Source organism: Pelodiscus sinensis, chromosome 19 (genome assembly GCF_052426305.1).
Source record: "Pelodiscus sinensis isolate ZL-2025 chromosome 19, ASM5242630v1, whole genome shotgun sequence".
In the NCBI taxonomy this organism is placed as follows: domain Eukaryota; kingdom Metazoa; phylum Chordata; order Testudines; family Trionychidae; genus Pelodiscus; species Pelodiscus sinensis.
Window position 1 is genome coordinate 21,701,606 of NC_143070.1, and position 20,030 is coordinate 21,721,635.

The window sequence follows — 20,030 nt, forward strand, 5'->3', positions numbered from 1 at the left end:
TTCGTTTTAAAAGGAGCTAAAACTGGAACCTTTTCTAGGTTGGGAGCCAGTGCAAGCTCTCCAATGGGCGTGGGGGGAAAGGAGGGGGGTTACCAGAGGTTCAGGGGCCAGATCCAGGCAAGCCAGGGGCCATATCCAGCCCTAGCCATAGGTTCGGGCCCCTGCTTGATAGCGCGAGTCAGGCAGCTCTAAGCAGACATAGAAACCAAACAGGGATTCTCTGGGCCCTAGAGCCAGGCCGGGCCATGGTGGGTTTGCAAGAGGCTGCAGCTAAAACGTTTCCCTGCGTGCCACCGCCAGGCAGGGAAGCGCCGCCCTGGCCAGTCCCTGGGCACATGGTGCCGTCAGGTCCCAGCCCTGGGAAGGGCCCCGAGATGCCCCCGGGCCGGTTTGCAAACACGGCGGATGGGTCCCCGCCCCTCAGATCACTTCGACCCTCCGCCGGTGCGCACCGGGCTGCAGCGAACGAGCAGCGCCTCTCCAGCGGAGCATGCGCAGTAGCCGCGATTGAGTCCGCTGCCCTCGCTCTGCGCGCAGGCGCGGGGGGACTGAAGCGCTGGGGGCAGCTGGCCCCGCACAAGCGGCTCCGCGCGCTGTTGCCCCGGGCTCGATCCGGCTGGGGTGTTCCGGGTTGGGGACCGGGCTGCCGGGAGGCTGCTGCAGGGGCTGGGCCGGTCAGTGTCACTCGGCCCGGTCTCTGTGCGGAAGCGGGCTGGGAAAGGGGGCTCGCTCCGCCCGCTCCCCGCACGGGGCCCGGTGTTGCTCTAAGTCTCGGCCCGGCACAGAGGGCGGCCGCGCTTCGAATCTGCTTGGGGCCGGGCCGGTGTCCGGCTACCCGAGGGAGGGGGCGTGACCAGGCAGCTCCCGGTCTGAGCTAAGACCTGGCGCCGGCCAGAGACTCGAGTCACTGACCCACTGCGCACGCGTGTTCTGCCCCCCTTCCATTTTGTCCCGGCCGGGTTTTCAGTACGTCCCTCCCTCCCTGCCTTGCTCAGGCCCCGTCCACCCGGTGCGATTTGGCTGCAGGGCCCGACCCCTCGCGCAAGCAAAGGGAGACAGCTGCCCCCCCACCCGCGGTCACTGCGCATGCGCCGGGCGCCGAGGCGCGAATTCCGAGGAAGCTGTTGGGTCAGTTACCTGCTGCGCGGCAGTTTCTGAGAAGCGTAGGGTGGGGGGGGAGGGGTCGGAAGATGCGAGGTGAGGCGGGGCAGGGAAGCACGGGGGCGGGGCGAGACACATGACGTGTCAGATGAGGGCGGGGCAGATAAATCGCTGAGCGGGGAGGTTTTGCTCAGGGATCTAAATCACGGTCCCGGTGGGGGTGTGGGGAGGGGGCGGCACCCACCGCGTGATGCTGCTCCTGGGGTAAACCTGACGGGGCGGGAGGAAGCCGGTGACTTGTTCCCGGGCTCTGGGGTGCGGGGCGGCTCTTTCTCCTCAGTCAGAGGCCACGTAAGTTCGTTTGTGGAGGGAAGCTGATGCGTGAAATTTCAAGGGGCAAAGTCTGTGCAGGGGCCAAACCGACCGTTTGGGTGGGGAGATCCCACGGCTGGCTGCAGGGCCCAGAGAGGGGCCAAAGGGCAAAATCGGGGCAGGCAGCAGGGTTAAGAACAGGACCCAGGGCCTGCCAGAAAACATACTCTAGTGTGCGTGGCGGGACACTTACAGTGTTTGTAAAGATAGGGGTGAGAGGACAGAGGGATTTTCCCTCCTGCCAGGATGGGGGTGGCAGCGCCCACTTCCCAGGGCTGTGTGGGTGGCCAGTGCCTGGAGAAGATGCCTCTTCCCTACCTGAGAGGTGGGCGCTGCCCCAGGGGGTGAGATTCAGTGGCTGGGGGCTGCCTGGGAGAGCTATTGTTTTGCTTCCTGCCTAGCACTCTAGTTAGTGAGAAGACCTCCAGGATTAAAGGGACAGGGCTAGATTTAAGCCTGGCTGCTGAGTCCTGGTTTGTTCTTAAAAATGGGTTAATTGTCCCATATTTTGTTTCCCTCCCCATTGGTGCTGCCAGTGGCTGCACCTCCAACAGGTCCATCTGTACAGCCTATGTTGCATGTCAGTGTCAGCCAGCAGGGCCCCCTCCCCATCTCCTCCTGTTCCCATCCAGCACTGATTTCACAGCCAGCAGCAATAGCTGGACCATGCGAGCAGGTGGCAGCTGGTGAATTGTTCCCTCTGCCGCCTGCCCATCAGCCTTTTGCATCCTCCCTCTCTTGCTGTCCTCTCCCTGCACTGCCCCCTCATGCCCCATAACCTTCTGCTCATATCACCCTGCAGTGTGTAGCTCTGCCCATGTGCTTCCCCAGGGAGATGTGATTCCAGGTCCCAGGAGAGGGGAGTGTGTCCTCTCTCCTTTCCAGAGGAGAGCACCAGGGTCAGCTCTAGGGATGTAATGGTCTAGTTGATTAATCAGTTACCAATAAGCAAAAGCTTATAAGTTAATACTGTGCACTACGTGCATCCCCTGCCCTCCACTTGCCAGTAAATTTTTTAGCAGGCTAGCCAGCAATCCAGCTCAGTCCTGGCTTGAAACGAGTCTGGGACCTATCCCTGCTGTGGTTCAGCATATAAAGTGTATTAGAAGGCAGGTGGGCAAGCAGCCCAGCTAAGTTCTGGCTCATACCAGGTATAGGAGCCCAGACCACCCCTAGACAGGAGTTGCTGCCACCCTGCGCTGCAGCCTCTTTATCAGAGGTAGCAGCACCAGGCAACAGGCAGCTGGTCCATGAGGGGAGCTGGTTTTTAAACCAGACCAGGTCCTACCTGGCACCCTGCACTGCTGCCTCTGATACTGAGGCAGCAGCATGGAGTCGCAGGGGGCTCCTTAGGAGTGAGGCTGGAGCGCACTGACTGCTGCCCCCTGCCCCTGGGGACTATAGAATAGTCGACTGATAAGAATTCTTGAGATTACTGAACTATTCAATTAACCAATATTTAACATCCCTTGTCAGCTTTGCCAGACACCCAAGCATGTGAAAGAGGTGTAGGGGGGTGTCCCCCTCACTCTTTTGAACCCTAAAGATAAGAAGTCTCCAGCTATACAATCATTATGCTTAACAGGGATTTGATGTTAATTTGAACCTTTGTGCTGCTCAGTTCTAATGTATTGCTGCTGAACTCGCTTGAATATGAGTCGTTTTACCGGGTGTCCAGTATCCAACATAGGGAAATGCAGTTACCCTCAGCCTGGTGCTTTTTCACATCACCCACCACTTGGGTAGATTTTGCTTCCTGAATGTTCATTACAGCCAGGTTATTAAATGCAAAAGCACCGAGATAGTTTTGAAAATAATTTTGTACTTGCAAACTTATTACCAAAATCTGTATTTCTGTAAGTACTTCTCCATCCTGCAACCACCGAAGTACACACTTTACTTTTCTATTACTTTATTGTATATACAAATATTTGGCATTATACTTGTATATTTCTACTTCTAATCATGTATTTCAGTGCCACAGTTTCTCTCTGTGCTACATGTATAATTACAATACATTCCAATGGGGGCTCTGACAGTCCCACTGTTCTGTGTTGCCAAAATCCAGGTATTTTAAATGGATTCTCTTTTTTTTTTTTTTTTTTTTTTTGCAAGGGTCCAGAGTAGAGATGTGAGCGACTAGTCGAATAGTCATCTACCTGACCAGTATATGCTTATCGTGTAGTCGAATCACTGCTCATCTAATCGCTTCTCTCCCACCTTGCTGCCAGAGGTAGCAAGAGGGGAACAGATGCCGGTGCTGGGGGGAGTCAGTTTGAGTGGCAGGGGAGGTAGAGGCACAGCAGAGGACAGGCGTGAGCCAGGAATCCCCTGTTCTGGCAACTTTCTAGAAAACACACTCTGGGGAAACAGAGCTTTGTGCTTGGGTAGCTGGCCTAAGTGCAATCGTTTGTGTCACAGAGGGGTCAGACTGCAGAGCTAACGTTCCCCTTGGATACTGTGACTACGAATTTTACGCTCTCATCCTGCAAACGCTCACCACACCTGCTTACTAATAAACATTTGACTGGCGTTAACTTTGGACCAGAGTCTGGACACCGTGTATGAAGCAAGCAGGAGGGTGGGGTGTCACTTTGCTTGTTAGGCTTGGTGAACACTGCTAGGCAATAGGTTACAATTGATTATATAGATTGCTGATGGGCGGAGGAAGCAATGGGGGGGGGGGGGGAAGAGATCCCAGACCCCCTGGATAGGTGCTAGCCATGAGGCGAAATGAGAACAATAATCTAAAAGATTACATAGTGTTTTCCACTCATAATTTACAGAATACATTATGTACAGTTAAACAAATACTTAAACAAAGGAGACATCAGTTGTCAATTATGTGTTAAGTGGCAATGTGTCTGTCAGCGTCAGGATGGTATCTTTTCACGGATGTAATCCATTGGTGTTGTGCCTGGGGAATTAAAGCAGAAGGCAGTAAAGGTACATGACAATTGCGTATTTGTTCCTAGCACCATTGAATGTGATGGCACAATGTCCTGTCTCTCACCCGTAGGGCCTGTCCCTGGAATGTGATTGTCTGGGAAGTTATCTTTAATCTGACCTTCCTCCATTGGCCTAAGAAGTGGGGGAGGGGTGTAACCTACTCACGCAGCTGTGCCTTTGATATATGCATTTGTAATCCTGTTCCAAACTTGAGATTTAAAATAGAGGTTCTTAACAGAATATCATAGCCTGCCTCAGAAATTTTTACCCTACAATTTCACTTCATCTCTGTTGGGGGGAGGGGTTATAAAGTCTCTGTTTGTTTAGTCCTTATCAGAGGGCCGAAGTCTGTGCTACAGATAAATGGAGGAAAACTAGGTATTTTAGTTGTGGAAACACCTACATCCATGTTCAGGCAACATAATTAGTGGCTTGTTTCTGAAAAACACTGGGTGCTAAGAATTGAATCCCATTGTTGCAGATGCAGCAATGTTAAAACTCAATGCAGGTGTTGAGAAATGAATATGGATTTGGGAGCTAACTTGTGTGGTGGTGGTTATGGAATAATCTAGACTCAGCATTTCCCCACAATGGCAGAGTCTAGCACAGGGGTGGCCAACCCACAGCTTGCGAGCTACATGCAGCTCTTCGATTACAAAAATGCAGCTTCTGCATGTACTACTCAGCCCAGCCCCTCTGCGCAAGGTACCCCAGCACCTATTTATGGCCAGGCCACTCTGCACATGCATCCCAGCCAGCACATGCTGGCCCCGGAGCAGCTTGCGCAGCCGCTTCCCCTGGCACAGCTCCTGCCAGCCTTGGAGCAGCTTGCCCTGCTTCCCCCAGCACAAGGCCTACCACCAGAGCACCTACGTATGGCTGGGCTGCTTTGTGCCATATTCCAGCACGAGCTCACGGCCGGGCTGCTCCGCGTATGAGCCCTAGCCAGCACATGCTCAAAGCCAGCTGCTCAGCACACGCACCCAGTGACTGGAGAAAGACGTGCTTGGCAGTGGCAGTGTCTCCGGCTCCAGGACTGGGACCCAGTCATAAGGTTGAGGGGGAGTGTTTGGGGAAGGGGAGAGGAGGGGGATTGGCTTGGGGGGGGGGTGCATGGCTGTGGGGGAAGGAAAGAGATGTGGATTTGGTTAGAGCGGGGTGGGAAGTAGGAATCCCAGGACTGCAGGCCAGCTCCAGCTTCTCAGGAAGCATGCAGCTGTTATGGAGAGCAGAGGAAGAGCATGTGCTTCTTGAGAAGTTGGAGATGGCATGCAATCCCGGGACTCCTACCCACACTCGCACCCACACCCTGCACAGGCAGGCCGCAGGGGGAAGAAAGTGCCCAGCCATGTGACAGACTCGGCATTTCAGGAATTGTGCCAGCTATTTAGAGGAGGGGAGGGGAAGAGCAGCCCATTCACTTCCTGAGATACAGGATCCCCAGGTACCAGCCAAGCTGTCCCTGTCCCCTCCCTCTGGCCAGATCCCCTGCCCCCACCAGCACTCTGTTCCCTGCCCCCACCAGCAGAGTTGGGATTGGGGGTTTGAGGGATTTTTTTTTTGCATCTCACTTGTGTGGCCTCAACTACCTTTTCTGTGGGTCAGTGACAGATTCCCCACTCCTCTCATAACTAAAGACAATGCTGAAACATGTTGTGTTTCACATAATATTTTATTTAAAAATGAAGTCTGGCCAACAAGCCCCTACTTGGGACTAAGCTCCCATCTGGCTGCAGCATCATAACACTCCTGCACCACATCCTGGACCCCAAACTTGAGCCTGTCATATACTGGAACCCCCATCCTGAGCCTCTTACATCCCTAAACTCCTGCACTCTCACATCCACAAGCTTGCGGCTTGCTCAGCACCCCAAGCCTCCACCTGACCCCAACACTCTCCAGTCTGAAGTCCCCTCCCTGAGCCAGCATCCCCTTCTCTACTTTCTCTTGCACCCAGATTCCCTCCCAGAGCTTCCACCTTTCACCCCTTGCCACACCCAAATCCTTCATTCCCACCCCAGATCCTGCACCTCCTGTTTCAATGCAGTGAGAGGGGCTCTTGTCCAAAATGTCCTGTAATGTTATTTTTATCACTTTATTTTGTGTACTTTATATATCTACCCGGTGCTATCTTTGTGACAGCACGCCCCAGGCTGGTGTCCCAGCACCTATTTTCCCTGCATAACTTTAATGAATTGCATTCCCCTCGGGTGTACCAGTTTGGGAGATGTGGGTATTAATGAGCACCTCCAGTGCAGCACATTTTTTCCCCTCAACATCTTTCTCCTCTGACCCCCGTGGCTCTTCACACTCTCTCCACTGCTATTTTGGCTCTTCATTTCTAATGGGTTGTCCACCCCTGGTCTAGTACTTGTGTCACCAGGGACAGAGTCTGGAGAGAATAGGGGCATGGAAAAGATTAAAGCTCCCTCTGAAATGTCTCCAATTGCCCATCTCCACTGCCAGACTGCAGAACACCCATGTCTGTCTCCAGCTCAGCCCGTGGCTTGCTGAGCCAGGGAAAGGAAATGGCTGTGGCCGAGCCAGTGAGCTTCGAGGAAGTGGCTGTGTATTTCTCTGAGGAGGAATGGGCTCTGCTTGACCTGGGTCAGAGAGCCCTCTACTGGGATGTGATGCAGGAGAATTATGAGGCTGTGAGCTGGCTGGGTAAGGATTCCTGTCCCTTTGGGTAACAGAAGCTGGGTGAGCTCTGGAGCAGCTGGGTTGGTTTGGTTTTACATCCCTCATTGCCCCCGCCCCCAATGTCAGGAATATCAGCCCCAATAATCCTGGCTCCTGTGTGAGAGACTGTCACCTCCATGCCCCCTTCCAGAGGAAGAAGGGTCACGGACATAACAATGGAGCTGCTCTTCCCACAGCCAAGGTCTCAATATGATTCCCCACCATCTTGCCTGTCTTGTGCCTTGGCCAGAGGTGTCAGTGGAAGGGCCCAGGCAGCAACAGCTGGTACCAGAGTTGTGGGGCTGGGTGTAGCTGATGTTAATGCCTGCAGGATCCCCTTGTGCTATTGTGCTGATTACCTTGAAGGGGGAGGGATAGCTCAGTGGTTTGAGCATTAGCCTCTTAAACACAGGGTTGTGAGTTCAATCCATGAGGGGGGGCTGTCTGGGGCAAATCTGTCAGGGATGGTACTTGGACCTGCTATGGGGGCAGGAGACTGGACTCAATGACCTTGCCAGTTCCCTTCCAGCTCTATGAGATATCTAAGGTGCAGACTCAGAGTCCTTTCCTGCCTCTGGTAGATTCTGTGCAGCCCAAGGGGCACCAAATAGCAGGCCTGACTGGCTACAAGAGGAAGGCTGGGAAACCACACAAAGGCTGCTGTTGGCAGAGTAGAACTGAGCCTGCAGAGGGAGAGGTGAGCTGCAGGAACACCCAGAGAAGCAGCACAGCCTGGCACTGCTGTGGCCAGCAGCTATTCTAGGCAGCTGGAAGGGCCTGAATAGGCAGTGTGGAGCACAGGCATGGCCTGAAGCAACCAGCCAATGGTTCCTTTTTCTGCTCAGACAACTTCCTTTACCTCCTTCTGGTTCAGTTAAAGCATCTGAGCCGCTGAGCAGGCTGAACTGAGTTCCCCAGCCAGGAGCTTTGGGCACAGAGCCCCTGAGGAGCTAGAGCTCTGCTGGGTCCCTTCTCTCCATGCCCTAGTGACCTGTCACATGGCAGCTGCAATCTGAGCCCTGCCTGGAGGCCTTGGTGTCAGACCTGCCAGCCCTCAGCCCTCAGCCCTCCCTAGAGCTCCCCTTCTGAGCAGTGTGTTCCTGACATGGTCTATGGCAGGGGGATGGAACAGGCCATGAGGGAGGCTGAGTTGTACCTTAGAGAATGCAGATGAGCACTCAGCTCCCCTGGGGAATCAGCCGGGCTATTTCCTGTGGCAGGGGGGATGCACCTTTACTGCAGATGAGTGTGTCCTGGGATCTTATATCAGCCAGAGCCCAGCCTCTTCAAGGTGGGGAAGGAACCTCTTAATGAACCCCTTAATGAACAAGATCAGGCACTTTTAATTGTTCCCCAAACAGGATTTCCAGTCTCAAAAGCTCATGTGATCTCCTGGGTGGAACAGGGGGAGGAGCTGTGGGTCCCAGATTCCCAGGTCTATGAGGAAGGGGAGATCATCACCAGCACCCACACAGGTGAGCAATCAGCTAAACTGACTCAGAAACTATTTTTTGTGTCCTGATAGCAGGTGTCACTTGTGCATTTTCATCAAGTCTCACTGACCATTCAGCCTGTCTTCAACTCCAGTCTGAGGGTGTTGGGCGGGGGAAAGGCTTATGGGGGAAGGAGAGTGAACTCAGCTCATGATTATTCAGTCTTTCTAGCCATTCTTTGGGTGTGTGTGCCCTTTTCTGTTTTTGTCTTTGAGTTTCCTTTCAGGTCAGCTCTGGGAATGACTCCTGTCTGGATTCTCTCTCTATCCCAGCAGGTGATGGGATGCTGAGTGAGAATGAGAAGAGTCTTCAGCAGGAAGGACCAGAGCGAAAGGCTCCATTTGGGGTGTTATTGGGAATATCTGAAAGGCATGTTTCTCAGAGTCCTGAACAGGGAGAGACCTGTGAGAGTCAGCATAGCCCACAAAGGTGGCAAACAAACCATCCAGGAGAGGGACAGGGTAAATTCAGTCACAGAAGCAGAGGAGTGAAAGCAAACACAGAAACAGTTCAACAGAAAATCCCCCAACAGCAGTCACCCTATGCTTGCAGTGACTGTGAAACTCTTACTGAACATGAAAGAGCCCACACAGGAGAGAAACCCTTCAGCTGCTCTGACTGTGGGAAAAGTTTCCGTCAGAGGTCACACCTTGTTATCCATAGGAGAATCCACACAGGGGAGAAACCCTTCACCTGTTCTGACTGTGGGAAAAGTTTCCGTCAGAGCTCAAATCTTATTATCCATAGGAGAATCCACACAGGAGAGAAACCCTTCAGCTGCTCTGACTGTGGGAAAAGCTTCACTAGTAGCTCACAACTTAATACACATTGGAGAAGCCACACACGGGAGACACTCTTCACCTGTTCAAACTGTGGGAAAATCTTCAGTCGAAGGACACAGTTTGTTAGGCATCAGAGAACCCACACAGGAAGAAACACAGTAACAGAGGTGGGGAAAATCTCTCAGGAAGCAGAATCTGGCCCACCTAGCCCTTTGATCCTGCCTGTGAGGCAGTGCCAGGCCCTGACTCCTAATGAGCAGGTGCTGCAGGGGAAGGAGCTCACCCCACCTCTCTTCCCGCTGTGCAGCCACTGTAAAGCAGGCAGCACTGGGACTGAAGCTTCTCAATGGCACATCAGCCACATGGAGTGGGGCCGATCTTGGAGGCTGTAGGGCTGCCACTGCATCTCTGGCCTCTAAGGCTGGCTCATGGCCACAGGCATAGAATCTCATGGCTGTGATGTCTCTGGGGTTGGCCCTGAGCTGCATTGCTGTGGTAGTCACCCCCAGCCCCGGGCCATGTGGCTGCAGCAGTGATACCATAGCTGTGGCAGTGGTAACTCCAGGGCCAGCCCTGGACTGTGTGGCTGCCGCAGCAGCAAATCCTCCCTCTGGGGCAGCCAGGACAGTGTGGTTGGAGATGTTGCTTCAAGTGGGCACAAAGCCAGGGAATGTTCCCCCTCGTCCCCAGACCCCCCTGACCTGAATTCCTTCACTTTCCTCCCCCCAGCACCCACAGCTTGCTCCGGCACTCTCCCTTGTTCTTGCACCCTCTCTCCTGGTCACACACTGCACCCTCCATTGTTCCTGTTCCTTCCACCTGGCTCAACACCCTACCACCAGGCTGATTCTGCACCCCAGCTCCCTCCCAGATCCTGCAGCCCTGCCTTGCACACCGTACCCCTCATTTTTGTCCCTAGCCTAGAACCAAAGGAATTCCATAAAATCTACTAACTCCAGAATCCCAGAAAAGTAAACCTGTTCTATGGGAAGCCCTGAACCTCAGTCTCCATCTTCCCATCACCCCATAAGGCTGGGGCACCAGAGGAGTGAGGTGTGTCAGTTGGTGCCACATCAGTGAACATTGAGGAGTTTTGGAGGAGTTTTTTTGCTTCTCACTTTGCTTTCCCAATTGATTTTTTTTGTGGGTCAGTGACCCCCAACCCAAAAATATTTCTTCACCCCTGCCTTAAGTAAACAAAACATTGTAACCTTTTGTGTTGGACATAATGTTTTCTTTTATTTAAAATTAAGCTGACAAAGAAACATGAGAAATTAAAAATTCTTAATCTGTATTATAGTTTAAATTAAACTGATCTCTTCAGCTGAAGCACTAGCAAAAATAGCTCAGGTATAATTATATAGTTAATGGTGAGTGTCCATTAGCAACTGGTAGTTCATTAAAAGGTTTGCATAGACCCAGGTGGTCCACAGGTCATGCAGTGGAGAGAGTCCCTCCCCCATCCAAAGAGAGTGGCATGGCCCAGGGAAGGAGGATTAAATCTTTGCACACCCCTTGGGAATGGTTGCTGACCCCTGTTCTAGTTCTGCTAAACAACTGGCTAAGCTCCAACGACCGTCACGGCAGTAAGAAGTAACTGAGGTGGGGCAGCGCCGGCAGGGGTGCTTATGCCCCGCCATGGCGGTGCCACTCCAGGGGGCGCCCTGCCGGCGCTACGAGTACCGCTAGGGAAAACGCTCCGGAAGACGCGGTGCATGCGGTGTGCACACCTACTTCGAATGGACATGAGCAACCACTAGAAGAAGAACAAAGATTTCTGGGTAGCCCCGAACTGATGGGTTCAGGCAGGGACGCACCCTACACACTTGCTCGAGTTGCAAAAATAAGATAACTAAGAAGCTGCATTCTTGTACCTGCTGAGATGAGGAACAGTTTGTTTTGAGAACTGATAAGAAAACTCCCTGTTTCTGCTCTTCCCCTGTTTGTTCCAAACTCCCTGTTTATGTTCACCTTTTGGCCATAACAAACTGTCTCCTTGTTGCCCGGTACCTGTCTTTTGGGCTGATAAGAAATTGCTGATGCATTATGAATTGCTTAAGGCCATGATGTATAGTTGGCCAGGTGTGCATGAATACTAGAAGTTTCTAACTTATAAAGGGGGATGGGTTGCTTGGGCAAATAGTCTATGACGTGACGGAACTGTCTATATAAGCCTACCTGTCAATGAAATCGTGGCTGGTTCTCTTTGGAGACAGGCCGCTCTCTATTGTAAGTGCACTATTCAATAAAGAGCTTGTGATAGGATCTTGCTGGTGTTGCCTGTCTCTATTGTAAGTGCACTATTCAATAAAGAGCTTGTGATTGGATCTTGCTGGTGTTGCCTGTCTCTTCGCGGTCAGACAACGAACAAAGGCCGTCCGGGTTCGAGTCCCCGACAGTATGAGTGTTATTTGGGGATAACACTTTCATCTACAGACTGACCATTCTTCTCTGAAGTGGTTTCACACAAAGAGACTACCAAGAAACTCCTTTGTCTTTGACATACAGCACTTCTTAGGAGTTTCTAACAAAGTTGCAGATGCATTCTCCCTTGAAACTTTTCCAGACTAAGCCAGTTAAAACTCTCCTTGTATCTAAGTTGTCGTATTCCATGCATGCAGAGGATCTTGTTTAGTTTTTTGTGTATTCAGTAGTGAATTTACTGTGTGCAGGTATATTCCTAAACCTCCAGAAAAAAAAATCACAGACAATGTGGACCACCCGTCTAGCCCAGTCTCTGTTTTCAGAGGTGGATGATGGATAGGAGGAGTGCTGGCTTTTTCTAAACTTCCCTGTATTCAGTAACCAAAGGATTCAACCCAGGTAACCAGAAAATGTGGGCAGGAAGCCAGAAGAACCAATAAGAAATATGGACATTTGAATTGGAGGAGATATGTGCCTACTGTGTTTCTTTGTGTGAGTTTTAAGTCAGGAACTCGGGGAACAAGATGATGATTCATAGACTCAGACTGCGGGAAGTTTATGCCCAGAGGCGACCCACATGACAGTTGCCTTAAGTGTCTGGGTGAGGCCCATCTCGCAATTGCCTGCAAGATCTGTAAGTCCTTTAAGCCCCGCACGAGGAAAGAAAGAGTTTCCCGCCTGAAACTTCTCATGGAGACAGCGCTACAACCGGTGCCACTGGAGCAACCTACGGTGCGCAGCACACCAGCTTCGACGCGTGAGACCCCTCATTGGCACTGTGTGTCCACGTTAAGATCTCGGCACCGGTCTCACTCTCCTCTTTCCAAGAGGGTAAAGAAGTCTCGTGGAAGGTCCCCTTCAAAGAAGTCAGACTCGGTCAGGTACCACGGTGCCGGTTCACCGGTGCACATATCACCTGCAGTGCACCACAGTCGGCGAGGAGGCCTCGATAGTCCTGGTCACCTCCCTTCGCACCGTCCATCCACACCGGACACATTTGAAGCGACGCAGGACCTTATTAGCCTCACGACCTCCCCTCCGTCGTCGGTTGAGACGGAAGGGTCGAGGTCACCCTCGCCAGAGGCTGAGCTGGCTACGGCTTCACCCACGCATGGCCCAGGTCGGCATGCTAAGGCGACTCATGCATCGGGACCACCCCATATGGGGTCAGTACCGCTCGCTACTACGGCACCGTTTTCGACGCCGGGTCGCTAGTCCCAGTCAGCTTCGGGCCGCGCTCAAACTTCGGTGCAGCTGACCTCCTTGCCAGCCCCCCACCTGGTGGTACCGGTGCCGTACCCCTGCAGCCGTGTAGCGTCCACTCAGGCATCTCTCCCCTCCACGGCACCAGGCCTCCTGGAGTTGGCATCCGTCTCCGTGCCCTCACCAGCACCGGCGTCAACGGGATGGCAGTCGGCGACTCCTACAGCACCACCTCCAGTACCGGGCCTGGGTACCCCGGTACCGTGCACGACAGTACTGTCTCTTACGGCACCGGGCTTAGGCACCCTGGTGCCGCATCTGCCGGCGACTACTCTGCTGGCACCGGGCCTGGGCACCCCAGTGCCGCATTTGCTGGTCACCTCACACCCGGCACCGGGCCTGGGCACCATGGTGCCGCAGCTAGTGACAAGTCTCCCGGCACCGGGCATGGGTCCCCCGGTGCCGCAACTTGTCCGGCCCCGCCGTACTCATGTAGGTAAGCCAGAGTCCATGGCAAGGTTTGCCCCACATTCGTCCTCGGCTCCGCCGTGGCCAGAGTCCAATTACTCGTCGGATTCTGATGCAACTTCCATCCGGTCGGGGTCCGTCCCACCGGCGGGACCATCCTCAGAAAACCTGGCCCCTGCATCCACAGTGGCCCTTTTGGACTCCCTGGGCCTACCATCAGTGGCAGGGGCTGGTGCCCCTTCTTTGGTGTCGGAGGCTTCGGGTCACCGCTCACAACCTTCAGCATCTTTGTCTCAAGCTCCCCCCTTCCCTGCATGGGGCGCCACAACCTGATTCAGCGGCACTGGCACCGGCACCGGCACCGGTGATGGACCCACAGGGGACGCAGGACGTTCAACCGGCACCGCAGTTGGCACCAACCGTGCCTATACCAACGCAGGAGTCATCCTCATCGTCGTCCCCAGATGAGGCTCTAGCAGACCCGGCACCGAGTCTGCCTACCATGGATGCCCGTACGCACCAGGAACTTCTCCAGCGCATGGCAGTGAATCTAACCATCCCGGTGGAACCTGTCATTGAGGACACGGATCCAATGGTGGACATCCTCACCGAGGACGCACCCACGCAGTTGGCCTTACCGCTCAATAAAACGGTAACCAAAATCGCTAATGCTCTGTGGCAGACGCCGGCGACCTTGGCCCCTACCTTAAAAGGGGTCGAGAGGCGCTATTACGTCCCGCACTTGGGGCATGAACATCTGTATTCGTAGCCCATCCCGGGTTCCTTGGTCATGTAGGCCGCGGCCCAAAAGGAAAGGCTCCCTCAGCCTGGCCCATCTCCAAAGGCAAGAGAGCCTAAGCGGCTGGATTTGATGGGCCGTAAGGTTTACGCCACAGGGGCACTACAACTCCAAATTGCTAACCAGCAGGCGATGTTAAGCCAGTATGCCTTCAATACCTGGCAGGCTGTCGAAAAATTCAGAGACAGGCTCCCAGTGGAGGACCGTCAGGAGTTCGCAGCCATTGCTTCTGAGGGCAAAGTCATTGCACGAACCGCTCTCCAGGCATCCTTGGACATTGTTGATTCGGCAGCCTGCACTATGGCAACTGGCGTCGTTATGCGTCGTGGGGCATGGCTGCACGTTTCAGGGATTCCCCCTGACATCCAAAATACAATCCAGGACTTGTCTTTCGAGGGCAAAACTTTGTTCTTGGAGCACACTGACTCTAGGCTCCATACCCTGAAGCACACAAGGTCCACGCTGAAGTCCTTGGGCATCCACACGCCTGCCCCGCAGCATCAACAGCTGCCCTTTAGGCAGCAGGGGAGGGCACAGTCCCAGGTCTCCCATGGGGATTACTGGAGGTGCCGCTCCCGGGCCCCCAGTGGAGGTTCTGGGGTGGTTGCGCACCCCCAGAGTGCTAGGGGTCGACGTCGTCACCCCAGGGTGGATAACCAGTGGGGAGGTCCCCACGGCCCTTCCCATCAGGGCAAGCCGCAATTTTGATGCCCTCTTCGAGGGTCACGTACCAGTCTCCCACCCTGGTCCCCCGTTTGGGGCCAGGTTATCCCTTTTTGCCTGTGCATGGGCACTAATCACATCAGACACCTGGGTTCTGAACATAGTAAATGGAGGCTATACTATTCCATTCCTGGGCCCACAGCCTTCAAACCCCCCTTCTCTGTCCCCAGTAAGGGACACCCCTCACGAACACATCCTGTGCCAGGAGGTGTCCGTGCTCCTCGCAAAAGGGGCAATAGAGGAGGTTCCCCCACACCTGCGGGGAAGGGGATTCTACTCCCGATATTTTGTTGTCCCCAAACCAAAGGGAGGAGTCCGTCCCATCTTGGACCTCAGAAATTTAAACAAGGCGGTCATAAAACACAGGTTCAGAATGGTGACCTTGGCCTCAGTCATCCCAGTGCTACAGTTAGGAGACTGGTACACGACTCTCGATCTCAAGGACGCGTACTTCCACGTGGCAATCAGATCCAGCCACAGAAGGTTCCTCAGGTTTATGGTGGATCAGCACCATTTTCAGTTTACAGTGCTCCCCCTTGGGTTATCCACGGCACCAAGGGTGTTCACCAAATGTATGGCTGTGGTTGCGGCGTTTCTCCGCAAACAAGGGGTGCACATGTTCCCGTATCTCAACGATTGGCTAATCCGAGGTCGCTCATACGAGCAGGTGAAAGATCACGTGGCACTCACGAAAGCCCTCTTCCTAAAATTCGGGCTCATGCTAAACGACGAAAAGTCTTCTCTGACTCCCTCCCAGCATCTAGAATTCGTGGGAGCCCTTCTCGATGCAAGGGTGGCAAGAGTGTTCCTCCCCAAAAGCAGGTTCCTCTCCATAGTGGAGCTGATTTCAGGGTTAACCCGGTCCCCTATCACGACCCCTCAGGTCTGTTTGAGGCTCCTGGGCCATATGGCGGTGTGCACGTACACGGTGCACCACGCCAGAATGAGAATGAGACCCCTGCAGGCTTGGTTGGCGAATGCCTTCATCCAATCCCGGGGTCTTTGGGACTCGGTAATCACAGTGCCCCCAGAGATCCTGGACTCCCTCCAATGGTGGACCTAGAAAACTGTGGTGTGCAGCGGGATCCCTTTCAATGCCCCTTCCCCCTCCCTCACGCTGATCACTGATGCATCCGACCTGGACTGGGGAACACACCTGGGGCTACACAGGACTCAAGGCCTCTGGTCCCCCTCGGAACGAACCCTTCACATAAACGTCCAGGAATTGCGGGCAGTGAGGAGAGCCTGCGAGGCCTTCCTGCCAAGACTCTCTCACTGCTCGATCCTGGTTCGTTTGGACAATACAGCAGCAGTCTTTTACCTCAACAAGCAGGGGGGGAGCCCGGTCACCTCCCCTCTGCAAAGAGGCCCTGCTACTCTGGCACCTGTGTGTGAAACACGATATCACGCCACAGGCGGAGTACCTCCCAGGGTGCAAGAATCTGTTAGCAGACATGCTGAGCAGATCCTTTGGAGCCCACGAGTGGTTGCTCAAGGACACTGTTCTGCGTCAGGTTTTCCACAGGGTGGGTTATCCCCTCCTAGACCTGTTTGCTTCGGCACACAATGCCAAGTGCCGGAACTACTGTTCCCTGCTGGGACTGGGGAAATATTCCCTGGGGGATGCCCTGACAGCTGTGTGGCCAGAGGGCATTCTCTATGCCTTTCCCCCGTTTCCCCTAATTTCCAGGGTGTTGACCAGGGCAAGGACATTTCAGTCCACGATCATTCTCATAGCCCCCAGGTGGCCCAGGCAATTCTGGTTCCCCATCCTGGTGGACATGCTCACCCAAGACCCAATAGCACTCCCTCCTGTCCGGGACCTGCTAACTCAGCCTTGGGATGGGGGGAACCATGGTTCACCTGAATCTCAGGTCTCTCCACCTAACGGCCTAGTTTATCCATGGTTGAACCAACCTGAAAGGGAATGTTCCCAGGAGGTTCAGATGGTGCTCCTCAGTAGCAGGAAACCCTCTACTAGACGGTCGTATGCTGCCAAGTGGTGGTGCTTCTCGTCTTGGGCATCCCGAAGAGGAGTGCACCCATCCTCGGCCCCTGTCCCAACTATTCTAGACTATCTTTTCCAGCTTCAGGCCAGTGGCCTTTCCTTTTCTTCTCTCAAAGTCCATGTGACATCTCTCTCCACCTTCCATGTTGGTACGGCAGGAGTTTCCCTTTTTTCTGACCTGGTGGTTAAAAGGTTTCTTACCAGTCTAGAAAAGCTGTACCCCTCAGTGAGGGCCCCGCTTCCTGCCTGGGACCTCAATGTGGTCCTGCACAGGCTTATGTCACCCCCCTTTGAACCACTGGCCACGTGTTCCCTGAAGCACCTCTCGTTGAAGGTTGCTTTCATCGTGGCCATTACATCTGCTCGAAGGGTTTCTGAACTAAGGGTGCTAACTATTGATCCGCCCTACCTTGTTTTTCCAGATAGCAATGTAAGGCTCTGGCCTCACCCAGCCTTCCTCCCAAAGGTGGGGTCACCATTCCACCTGTCCCAGGAGATTTATCTCCCGTTTTTTTTCCCAAAGCCTCACGCCTCCCCTAAGGAGAGAGTGCTTCACTCCCTGGACGCTAAGCGAGCGCTGGCATTCTACATTGAGAGGACCAAGCTTTTTCGCAAATCTCAACAATTGTTTATTGTGTTTGGGGACAGGGTGAAAGGGTCGCCTATATCGACACAAAGGCTATCAAACTGGGTTGCACAGTGTATCAGAGAATGTTATCAACTGGCTGGTAAAACCCCACCTAGGGTAAAGGCACACTCTACCAGGGCGCAGGCATCCTCGGTAGCATTTGGTGCTCAGGTACTAATTACGGAAATTTTCAGGGCGGCCACATGGTCGTCCCTCCATATGTTTACGGCGCACTATGCGCTAGCACAGCAGGCCAGGGAGGACGCAGGTGTGGGCTCTGCAGTCCTTGAATCTGTGATGTAAATATGTTCTGTTGTCATTGGTGTTAATACGTGCCTTATCTGTGTTGGCTTGTTCAAATAAATCCGTTCTATGTGTTCACCTTTTTCATGACTCTGGTGGTCTGACTGCTCCAACGCCTCCTCCATGGGGTTAGCTTGGTAGTCACCTACTTCGAATGGACATGAGCAACCACTCGAAGAAGAAAAGAACGGTTACTTACCTGTAACCTTTGTTCTTCGAGATGTGTTGCTCATGTCCATTCGACTCCCACCCTACCTCTCCTTCATCGGAGTGTCCGGCAAGAAGGAACTGAGGTGGGGCAGCGCCGGCAGGGTTACTTATGCCCCGCCATGGCGGCGCCACTCCAGGGTGCGCCCTGCTGGTGCTACGGGTACCACTAGGGAAAACACTCCGGAAGACGTGGTGCACACGGTGCGCACACCTACTTGGAATGGACATGAGCAACACATCTCGAAGAACAACAGTTACAGGTAAGTAACTGTTCTTTTACATTTGCTTTAGCATAACTGCACTAGGCCTAATTTTTCTAGGGCCTAACAGTCCCCCCTTCGTCCCTAGAGTGCCACAAAGGAACTCTTGGGACACAGTGTAACAATTTACTACTTGGTGGAGCATGCCTTAGTGCCTATCCAACATCCACAACGAATTAGGACATAGAGAACTACCAAGCCACAAATAATAATGACAGCACTACGAAGTAGGTTATGGAGCCAACCACCTATATTTGGAAACCAGCTAAACAGGTCGCTTTACCAGGAATCCCCTTTCTTTCCTCCATGGTCTTTTGCTACCTGCATAAGATGGTGCGCTCTTTCCCAAGTGACGTTATAAACATCGGGAATATACACACAACACTCTTGTCCTATCAAGGCGCATGTTCCCCCTTGAGAGGCCAGTAGAATGTCTAGTGCTAAGCGATTCTGGAGAACCATCTGCCGGATCTTTCTCTGTTTGGTAGCCAGATCAGTTAAAGCATCAGCAGTGGTATTAGCCATTATTTCCAAAATCCCTTGAAGCCTCATTACTCCTTCTTCTAGTCAATAAAAGGCCCCTCCACAGGCATTGGGAAATGCCGCACAAACACCTGTCCAATCATTCACAGCCCGCCAAATAAGAGGATGAGATTCTTTAGCATCTGTCTCAGCGTCCCTTAAATTTCTAATCTTTCCAGTAGGAAGATGAGGGCGGTAAACAACAGGTGGCTCTAACCAGGCCAAGTAGCAGGATCCACTCCATGAGGGAGGAAGAATTAAATATGCCTTGTTACCACACACCCAGTATACTCTAAATAAGGGTGTGTTCCATGGTGCCCAACTATGGGGAGCAACCGGTGTTAGGGGACTATCAGGAAAGTAACAAGCACAAAGCAATCACTGATCAGGTCCCTGATTGCAATGAGTGTAATTTAAGGGAGAACAGTTATGAGAGTCATTTACCTGAAATGGGATACACAAGGAAGGGTCTATAGTCATCCAGGTAGGGAGGAGTGAGATAGAGATTCCATTGGGGATCAGATATTTCGATCTCTTTCCTTCCGCCTGATTCCCATGACGGGAAAAGTTGTATTGTGTTTTTATCCTTTCAAATTGGTACCCAATATGTGAGATATTATAATAAATTTCGCACTGACTTTCACCAACCCATAAAGTATTGGGTGTAGAAGATCCTTTAAGAAGACACCATTTATCGGGTCGTTGCCAGACCAACAGATATTTATCTGTATGGATTCCAGCATTTGCCCAGGTTATATTTTGGGTGCCCAAAGGATCTCTCCACGATGGAGTCCAAGTCATATTCACTGTGCTAAGGGCAATAGCAATCATGGGAAGGCCCTTTTGACTATCCATTGGCATTAAGGAGCAAACCCAGCAGGATACATTACGTAATGCAGGCATGCGAGCCTTCATTTTATGAGCAAAGTGCAGGAAGGTATTAGCCTCTGATGCTCTTACATTCCATACGACCAAAAGAGCAAAGCAATAAACAAAAAACAAAGTAACACACAAAGGGCCCCGAAAATATAACAAGGCCATCTTTCAGATTCTTCAGCAAAGGGGTACCACAGATCTAAGTCCTCTTCAACCGAAGCTTCAGG

General features: G+C 52.9%; 1 long non-coding RNA gene across 1 annotated transcript; it reads left to right on the forward strand.

Annotated features, from left to right (window-relative positions):
• The first annotated feature begins 546 nt into the window (after window positions 1-546).
• Window positions 547-18,065, forward strand: LOC142821512 (uncharacterized). The gene is made up of 3 exons (XR_012898258.2): window positions 547-1,128; window positions 8,466-8,579; window positions 8,870-18,065. It is a non-coding gene; the product is annotated as an uncharacterized LOC142821512 (long non-coding RNA).
• Window positions 18,066-20,030: the final 1,965 nt, after the last annotated feature.